This window comes from Diceros bicornis, chromosome 13, assembly GCF_020826845.1.
Source record: "Diceros bicornis minor isolate mBicDic1 chromosome 13, mDicBic1.mat.cur, whole genome shotgun sequence".
NCBI classification, from domain to species: Eukaryota; Metazoa; Chordata; class Mammalia; order Perissodactyla; family Rhinocerotidae; genus Diceros; species Diceros bicornis.
The window spans coordinates 22,473,442-22,483,402 of record NC_080752.1 but is presented as its reverse complement, the minus strand read 5'-3'; the positions used below and the strand labels follow the sequence as shown (position 1 = coordinate 22,483,402).

The following is a 9,961-nucleotide window of genomic DNA, read 5'->3' as shown; positions in this document are numbered from 1 at the left end:
TGCGTTCCCGTCACGGGCCACGGAGTACCGAGCACGCGCAAACCAGGCGGCTGGAGCCTGGGGGGCAGGTTCGGCCAGCACACGGACGCCGCGGCCACGCCCCCGCCGGGGAGGGGCGGGCCCGGCACCGGAAGTGCGTCAGTGGGCGGGGTCGGAGCGCGCCGCCCCGCTCTCCCTGCTTGGCGCAGCTGGGCTCGGAGACGCTTTCCGTTGCCGTGGAGACGGCGACGGGCGTCCGTCGGCGGCGTGATTGGCTGGGCCCCCGGGACGCGGAGGTGAGGCGTCGTTCGGCTTGATTTAAGAGCGAAGTAACACCAGCACGTGGTTTTAATGCACGCAGAACGGGAGACTTACAGTGAGAAACATGGTCCCCTGCGGTTCTCCGCAGAGGCGGGTATTGTCAACCCTTCTAGCTTTTCCTCTGCCGGAGACCTCCATGTTTTTAAACCGACTGCTGGTTTTCGGTGTGTTCAGTTTAGACATTGCTGTGGACTTCCGATGAGGTCGATGAGAACCTGGCTCTCCACACCAACCCCCTGACTGTTGGATCCAACCAGCTGTCGGTATGTTTATTTCAGGACGCGACTCGCTGTGCGCTTTTATGCGCAGCCAGGCATCCGTTCCTGTGCAGTCTTTTATTTTCTCTTGAGTTAATACTTACCTAGTATTTTCCTAATGCCTAGATTTTTACTAACCCATAGCTATTTTTTTCCCCAAAGACTCTAACATCTTTGCCACATGCTCATCAATAACATTTTCCAAAGGTTCAAGCACATTACTGCTACTTAATCCCTGGAGACGTCTCTCCCAGAGCCCTCTGTCCTCCTGGTCCCATCTAGACTGATGGCTTTCTAACCCCATTGCCTAGCTCTCACCTTGAGCTTTTCCCTGCTGTCGTCGTTGTGACTCTCCTTGCCTTTCCCGTGTGTTGATTCTGTGTTTCCTGGAATCTGTGCTATCTCCCTTCTTGGTTTACTCTCTAATTTTGCTGAAGTCACTCCTTTGGTAGCTTCCTGGAAAGTTGCACGTCTGAAATGTTTTTAGTCTACTCTCATCTTTGATTGATAGCTTGGCAGGGTATAGAATTCTAGGTGGGAAATACTTTTCCTTCAAAATTTTTGAAGTCGGTTTTTTGCTTTCAGCTTCCAGGGCTGCTGTTGAAAAGTCCAATGCCATTCTGATTCCTGATCATTTGTGTGTGAACTGTTTGTTCCTTCTGAAAGCTTCTGGGATCTTCTCTTTATCCCTGGTGTTCTCAAGTGGCACAATGATACACCTTGATGTGGGCCTTGCTGTACTATGCACACAGTGGTTCTCTTCATCCTAGAGGCTCGTGTCCTTCAGTTTGGGAACTTTTTAAAGAACATCCCCCTTCCGTTTCTTGTGTTCTTTCTGATGGGATTCCTATTAATCAGATTCCAATTGGACTTGGACTATTCCTATAATTTTCTTTTCTCACTTAGTGTTTACCTCTTTTTCTGGCAGATATCCTTAAATTTACCTTCCATCCCTTCTGTTGTCTAGTTGAACTCTGTGCTGTTGTGATTTATAATAAGAAATATACATTTGCTCTTTGTCCCCAGTTTCTGACACAGAGCTCCCAAAAACCGTTGAATTTCCTAAGTGAAAAGAGTCATCAGGCTGTATTTTGATATTCATAACAAGCCTCTTTCAACCACACCTGAGTTTATGTTAATAAAGTACTTTTTGGAAAGCCGATAAAGAGGGGGGCGGGTTGTGGAAGGGGAACCAACCATGTGATTAGAGGGTTGGAACTCTCAGCCTCACCCCCTGACCTCTAGGGAGGGGAGGGGGGCTGGAAATTGAGTTCAGTCACCAATGGCCAATAATTTAATCAATCATGCCTAAGTAAGGAAGCCTCCATAAAAAAAACAAAAAGGGTGGGGTTTGGAGAGCTTCTGGTTGGTGAACACGTGGACATGTGGGGAGAGTGGTGTGCTCGGAGAGGGCAGGGAAGCTCTGTGTCCCCTCCCCATACCTTGCCCTATGCATCTCTTCCATGTGGCCATTCCTGAGTTGTATCCTTTTAATAATAAACTGGTAATCTATTAAGTAAACTTTTTCTGAGTTCTGTGAGCTGCTCTGGCAAATTAATGAAACCTGAGGAGGGAGCTGGTGGAACCTCCAATTTATAGCTGGTCAGTCAGAAACACAGATGACAGCATGGACTTTCCATTGGCATCTAAAGTGTGTGGGAGTGTGTCAGTCTTGTAGGACTGAGCCCTTAACTTGTGGGATCTGATGTTCTCTCCAGGTAGATAGGGTCACAATTTAATTAAATTAGAATCTTGTTTTGTTCATGAAGTAGAAGCATTGAAAGGGTTGGAGAAGTGTTACAGGAAAGGTGGTGACATGGGTGTTCTGGAACAAGAGCGGGACATAAGTAATCTTGCTGCTATGCCTCCAAGCTGTAGCCTGAGTCAACCTAAGTCAAATAAGTTTTAAAAGTCAGGATGTAGGCTCAAGGAAGACAGCCTTGGCAGCAATGGCCTTTGAACCAACAACAGTGGTTGCAATCACTCTAGTACCAACAGCATCCGAATTGAGTGGGCTGCACTGGCTCAAGCTTGGATTGACTAAAGAGAAGCTTCAGGACAGCAAAGCATGTTCAACAACAACTAGGAATGATGCCAAATGGACGAGACACATCTACAAGGGGATCTGGTCCAAGCAATCATGGGAAATTTCAAGGGGATTCAGACTTTCACAGAAGTGGCAACCTGAATGGGGAATGCTTCAGCGACCCCCACACACGCTCCAGATCACCCATGGATGCCATCAAGCCCGGGCCCAATTGACATTGTTCTTCCTTCTGAAGATAGCAACAGTCAGGACGGTGGGGAATTTACCCCTGACAACAGCGTATGTTTAACCAGAACCATCACAGCTTTCGTGGACCACCTGGTAATTCTGCAGTGGGGCCAGTGAACCAGTTTGCCTATCAGCATGGGGCTGCTTTTGGTCCACCACAAGGTGGATTTCATCCTCCTTATTGGCAACCAGGACCCCAGGACCCCTGGCACCTCCCCAGAATCGAAGAGGAAGGCCACCACCATTCAGGGATCGGCAGCATTCACCTATTGCACTTCCCGTGAATCAGGAGCCTCCACAAATTGATGCAGTAAAATGCAGAATTTGTCCAGCTTGGATTCGAGAAGGTTTTGAAAAAATGGGACATGAAAAGTGGAAGTTGGGGAAAGAAAAAATGGAACCACAACGTTCACAATTGTCCAAAAGAAAAAGAAATCCACAGAAGATGCTGAAGGAGGAGGTGGCCCTCATTCACCTCAGAGAAGCAAATTTGACAGTGACGAGGAAGATGAAGACACTGAAGACGCTGGGGCTGCAAGCAGTGCGAAAGCCATCAGAAGTCCACTCCAGGGGCCTGCCCGGTGGCACAAGTGGTTAAGTGCGCATGCTCTGCTCCAGCGGCCTGGGGTTCACGGGTTCGAATACTGGGCGTGCACCGATGCACCGCCGTTCAAGCTGTGCTGTGGCGGCGTCCCATATAAAGTGGAGGAAGATGGGCACGGATGTTAGCCCAGGGCCAGTCTTCCTCGGCAAAAAGAGGAGGATTGGCATGGATGTTAGCTCAGGGCTGATCTTCCTCACAAAAAAAAAAAATAGAAGAAGAAGTCCACTCCAATTCCTCAAGAAGAGCAGCGTGAGGCAGAGATGCTGAAGAGGAGAAAGCATCAAATGATGTTCCTGACAAAACGCTTCTGACTGAAGTTCTACTGGGTGTCACAGATGAAGACAGTTACTACGTAGCCACAGATGCACACCAGAAAGCCACGAAAGCTCCTGCAACGCAGCTGGCATAGTCCAGTGTGCTGGTTTCCCCTCCAGGCTCGGTGGACTGGTGGTTAAGGATCAGGAGACAGCGAAGAGGGGAGGAGGGACAGGGGCTCCGAGTCATCTGACATTGACAAGAAGGAGCTACGGCACCAAATACGGCAAAATCAGGAAGCGTTTTGGAGAAAAGAAAAAGAATAGCAGCTGTTACATGATGAACAGATGGAAGAAGAAAAACAACAAACAGAAAAGGTTACAAAAGAGATAAATGAATTTATCCCAAAAGAGCAAAATGGTTTATCACTGCTAGAAGCACGAGAAGCAGATGTGATGTAGTTACCGAAAAGAACTCCAAGTGAAATTACATCTGTTTTAGAACCAAAAAAAGAGGAGAAAGAGAAACCAGGCGGGAGTGGAGCAGGAAGTTCTGGGAGAGGGCCCTGTCTGAGAGTAGGGCAAGGAGGACCCGCGCCATCTCCACTCTTCACACCCCTCTGGCTCGGAGGGTCGCCCTTCCTGATCCTCGTCTCCTAAAAGGAAAAAGAGACATAGTGGAGGAGATCTCCAACAGTTAAAGCTAGGCCAGGTGGGAGTAGAAGTTTCTCTCAAAGACTTAAAATAGAGAGCAGTGGGGCCACAGGAAGGATGAGCACTAGGAGGAGATCTAGTAGAAACAGCGTTGAGAAAGAAAGATAGGGAATCACAGTCCTTCCCAAGAGAGACTAGGAGTAGAAGTCACCCGAGGGATAGGCGGACCATTCGCTCCAGTCACAGAAGGAGTCCAGATGGTCAAGTTGACGACCTCTGTGAAAATCTCAGTGGGAGCAGCCGGAGAGACCTCCCGGTGTGAATGCTGAGGAACAATGTGGCAAGGGTGCGTCATGTTTGAGAAATTCCAGCAGTTTTAAGGGCTTGTCTCCTTATAGAGGTGCGTTGGGGCTGTGTAGGTGAAACCATAATCTTTTTTTTTTTAATCTGTAAATAGGTGTACTTTTTCCAAAGTACATTACTTAATAGGATTTCTTTGTGTTACTTTTTTTTCCCAAAAGTAGTGCATAATAAGGGGCTGGCCCGGTGGCACAGGCGGTTAAGTGCGCGCTCCCCTGCGGTGGCCCAGGGTTCGCCAGTTCGGATCCCGGGCACGCACCGACGCACTGCTTGGCAAGCCATGCTGTGGCAGCATCCCACATAAAGTGGAGGAAGATGGGCACAGATGTTAGCCCAGGGCCAGTCTTCCTCAGCAAAAAAGAGGAGGATTGGCATCGCATGTTAGCTCAGGGCTGGTCTTCCTCACACAAAAAACAAAAATAGTGCATAATAAGACTATAAATGTGTCATTATTTTTCAGCTGTAATGTTCTTAAAATTATTCTAGAATGTACTGTAATGTCAATAAAGCTCTATAGTTCATTTTTGTTAAAAAAAATTTTAGAGCTAAATTGTAGGACACCAGCCAGTGTCTACCGAGAGCTGGAGAATTGCTTGGTGTTGATGGAAAACACACATCAGAGGCTCTCACATATTTTATCTTTCTGAGTTCTTGTTCATTTTTTTCTGATTCCTTTTCATAGATGATTTCTTTCATAAGTGCAATTTTTTCTAATTTACGTTTCATTATAGATTTTTATAAGCCTTTTTCTGCTTCCTGCATTGACTCTCTTCCACACAGGTTCCTTTTCTCTTTTTGCTTTGGTCTGTCCACTCCCTGCTGAAAGCTTTCCCCAAATATCTGGTGAGCCTTCTTTCTCTGTTCAGATTTAAGAGTCAGACACAGCAGCAGACAGGACCCAAGCCCAGCTGAGAGTGGCAGAAAACCTCCACGTAAAAGCAGCTTCAACAAGACAGAGGCTGGTTCCTCTCTTTGATGTGCTCTCTGAGGTGGCCCAGGGCTGGTGTCATGGGCCCCTGGTCCCCAGGGACCCTGTCTTGTTCTCCTTTGCTGCTCCACCTTCCTCGACATGGGCGTCCCATCTCATGGGCCAAGATGGCTGCAAGGAGAGTGAACTCTACCAGCTGACACGCCATTGTCCAGAACTACAAGGAGGCTAGCTATGTAGTTTTTACGGGAGACGTGTACCCAGGTGTGCTACTGGTGGCGTTACTAGGAAATAAGGGAAGAATGCATATTGGGAACAACTGGCAGTCTCTGCCCTTGAAAGCTGGGTGGAAGGTGTGCATTCCTGACTGGGCAGGGATCGCCATCCCCCAGACCTATTCCGAGTGGTCCTGGGCGAGCTGACGAAGCCTCCACTGCCTGTAGCTGAATATCTATTCTGTTTCTTCCATCTCTCCTGCAGAGTGCAAGGCTGGAAGGCTTCCTTCTGGAAGCAGGATGGGAGAAGGAGCTTGGGTATTCCACCCCATGGGTGCAGATTTCCATTTAACCTCTCTCTTTTCTGTCTCTTCCCTCTGCGATTCTCTCAAGTTAAATCTTCCACATCATCATCATCATCTTTTTGGTGCTTACTGTGTACTGGGCACTGTCCTAACTGCTTCACATGTGTCTTTACACATAATCCCTACTCAGCCCAGTGAGCCAGTGGTATTGTCAGTCCCATGTTACCGATAAGGACACTCAGAAACGGGGAGGTTGAGTAACTTGCCCAGGGTCATGCTACTAGGTAGTGGGGCTGGGAAAGAACCCGAGCAGTCCAGGTCCAGAGCCCGAAGGCATGACTCCTTTACCCCAGTGGAGGGGGAGGTTCAGACTTCCAGCCAGACCTCTGTTCAGGCCTGAGCCTCACTTGCCTTCCCCAGAAACTTGTGTTTCTGGGACACGAGCTTTCCTGGCGATCTGTGGTACAGGTGGGCTCAGTTCTCCACTACGTGCCCCTCAGGCGGGCTCAGTTCTTGTCCAGATGCCCCTCCAGCCATGCCAACAAGTTCAGTCCTTCACCTCTGCCAGCCAGCCATCTACCACCCCTGCTGTCCATTTCCGGAAGTTCACTGGAACATCTTGTCTGTTGTCTTTCCTGTTCTTTTTGTCCTTCTGGATACAGCTTTCCAAATCTCTCTGCTTCCTTGGGGCTCGGGAATGGAGAGGAAGCAGATACGTTACAACTTATGATTTTCTGGGCTGCAGGAGTCTGGTGGAGGGTCACCCTGGGGCAGCATGCTGGCCACACCTAGGCTGACAGCTGAGAGCCTGGGGCCAGGAAAGCATCACTTACTAGTGAGGTCCGCTGTGCACCCAGGGTTGGGGGAGGCACCAGTTGGCCACACTCAGGCCGCACTCCCAGCCCTCACCTGGATGAGGGCATTGCCATCTGTTCTGTGAAAAACAATAATGGTAAACCTCATTTAAAATGGAGCCAGGGGGGCCGGCCTGGTGGCACAAGCTGTTAAGTGCGCGCGCTCTGCTGCGGCGGCCCGGGGTTCACAGGTTCGGATCCCCGGCGCGCACCGACGCATCGCTTGTTAAGCCATGCTGTGGCGGCGTCCCATATAAAGTGGAGGAAGATGGCCACGGTTGTTAGCTCAGGGCCCATTTTCCTCAAGAAAAAAGGGGAGGATTGGCATCAGATGTTAGCTCAGGGTTAGTCCTCCTCACAAAAAAAATAAAATAAAATAAAATGGAGCCAGGAAGCTAGAGCTCCCAGCAGTACCACTCCTGGTCAGTTACAGGGAAAATGGTGAATTACACACGCCAACAGAAGTGTCATCAGGAAAGAATGTCAATTATAGGAAGAAATGTATGTTGCATCCCAAACAGAAATTGATGACCCCAGCAACTCAGCCAGTGAGAAACCGTCACCACCTGAACTGCTTTTCTCCAATGGACTTTCATTCAAAACAACCCCTCCCAGCTTCCTCCTTTTTGTCTATAAAGTAATGTTCCTCTCCCTTGTTTGTTGGACTTGCCTGTGGTCCGCCATAGCATGCACATCCCAAATTGCAATTCTTTGGCTATTCCCAAATAAACTAATTTTGCTGGTAAAATAACTAGCTGTTTTATTTTTAAGATTGACAGTTCCAAGCCTTGTGGGGTTCTCTGGCTGACCCCCCACACTCTCTCTCCTGGATTCTCTCAGGGGTCCCACCCCTGCTCTTTGCCCCTACATGGCCCCAGAGAAATCCACCTCCAGAGATCTCTGCCTCCCCAGCCGCAGTGAGTGACCAGCCGTTAGAGAGCCAACCAGGGACACGGCCCTGCCGATGTTTAATACCATATACAATACATAAAACAGCGTATGTAATAAGCACAATGTACAATAAACAATTATATAATGTAGTATAACACGTGTTGTTACTTTAACATAAACCTATGAAAAAGAGGAAGTTTTTGAAATTGCCTATTCTTCTGTATTATTTACTTTTCCATTACATAAATACTATTATTTAAACAAAATAACAATATGACTAGTTAACGTGGCACTAGTAATAATTAATAGTAGGGCTAATTAAACAAATATGTGTGTTAAACATATAACAATATTTTTATGATGTTTCTTTTTGATACAGCAATTTATCCTGTCCCTTATTTTGACTATTGTATATCTAAATTTTGTGGGCTATAATATTGTGTATTCTTAACATACATAAATGTAAGACTTTTATAAAGGAGAATATAAATAAAATGAGACTAGTTGAACAGATATTGTCTGTATTCAGTAAACATCACAGTGACGCGTTTCTCTCCACCCCGTGATACAGTGGGGTGTTTCTGCTCCTTCCGTGTCGTTTTCCAATGATTTCCCAACCTTCCTGAACAGGCTGTGGCCTCCAGGTGGCCTCCTTTTCTGTGGTGAAACCAAACACAGTCACACACGTAAACGGTGCTCCCACTGCACGGCATGGTACTGAAATTCTAGACAAAGCAATTAGACAAGAAAAAGAAACAAAAGTGATCCAAATTGGAAAGGCAGGAGTAAAACTGTCCCTATTCACAGTTGACATGAACTTATATAGTGAAAACCCTAAATAATCTTCCCCAAACTACTGCAGCTAATTAAAAAGTTCAGCAAAATTGCAGGATACAAGATAAACAGAAAAAAAATCAGTTGTAATTCTATACACTAGTAATAAACAATTTGAAAAGAAAATTAAAAAAAAAAAAAAACAATTCCAGGGGCCAGCCTGGTGGCATAGTGCTTAAGTTCGTGCATTCCTCTTCAGCGGCCTGGGGTTCGCTGGTTTGGATCCTGGGTGCAGACCTACTCACCGCTCATCAAACCATGCTGAGGCAGCGTCCCACATAGAAGAACTAGAAGGACCTACAACTAGGATATACAACTATGTACTGGGGCTTTGGGGAGGAAAAAAAAAAAGAGGAAGATTGGCAATAGATGTTAGCTTAGGGCCAATCTTCCTCAAACAAACAAACAACAATTCCATTTACAATACCATCCAAAAGAATAAAAGACCTAGGAACAAATTTAACCAAAGAGGTGAAAGACTTGTACACTGTAACACTGAAAACTACAATCATTACGGAAAGAAATTTAAAAAGACCTAAATAAATGGAAAAGTCCATCCTGTGTTCTTGGATTGGAAGACTTAATATTAAGGTAGCAATACCACTCAAATTCATCTACAGAGTCCATGGAATCCCTGTTAAGATTCCAATGCTCTTTGTTGCAGAAATGGAAAAGCTGATCCTAAAATTCACATGTAATTGCAAGGGGCTCTGAATAGCCAAAACAATATTGAAAAAGAAAAAAGTTGGAAGACACACTTCCTAATCTCAAAACTTATTACAAAGCTACAGTGATTAAAACAGTATGGTAAATAGCCAAGATTCTATACGATATAAATAATCCAATGAATACATAAATGGGGGAGAAGGCACAGCTCTTCCTTATGAAAAACTCGAATTAATAAATATAGAAGAAATGAGAGAAATAGAAAACACCGTTAGACAAGCAACCCCAGTAATAAATATTGTAGGCAGGAACCACAGGTCAATGCTGAAATTAGTGATGAGGACGTATGATGAGAAACAGTTATCTGCAATAGTCTCTAAGTATCTCCCATAAGATTTATTAATTACTAAGAGAAAAGCTGACTTTACAGTGGAGAAACCCAGTAGACCTCACCTTATTGTCACCAGCCATAAGACATACAGATGCCACGTCATCCCCACTATGATGCACTGAAGACACATCGCTTACCAAAAACTTATGACCTCAGCCTGATCGGGAGAAAAC

At 46.4% G+C, this 9,961-nt stretch overlaps 2 pseudogenes; both read left to right on the top strand.

Annotated features, from left to right (window-relative positions):
- Positions 1-2,474: 2,474 nt before the first annotated feature.
- On the top strand, positions 2,475-3,645 carry LOC131412712 (arginine/serine-rich protein PNISR-like; annotated as a pseudogene).
- LOC131413247 (arginine/serine-rich protein PNISR-like) lies at positions 2,968-5,191 on the top strand (annotated as a pseudogene).
- The last annotated feature ends 4,770 nt before the right edge of the window (positions 5,192-9,961 follow it).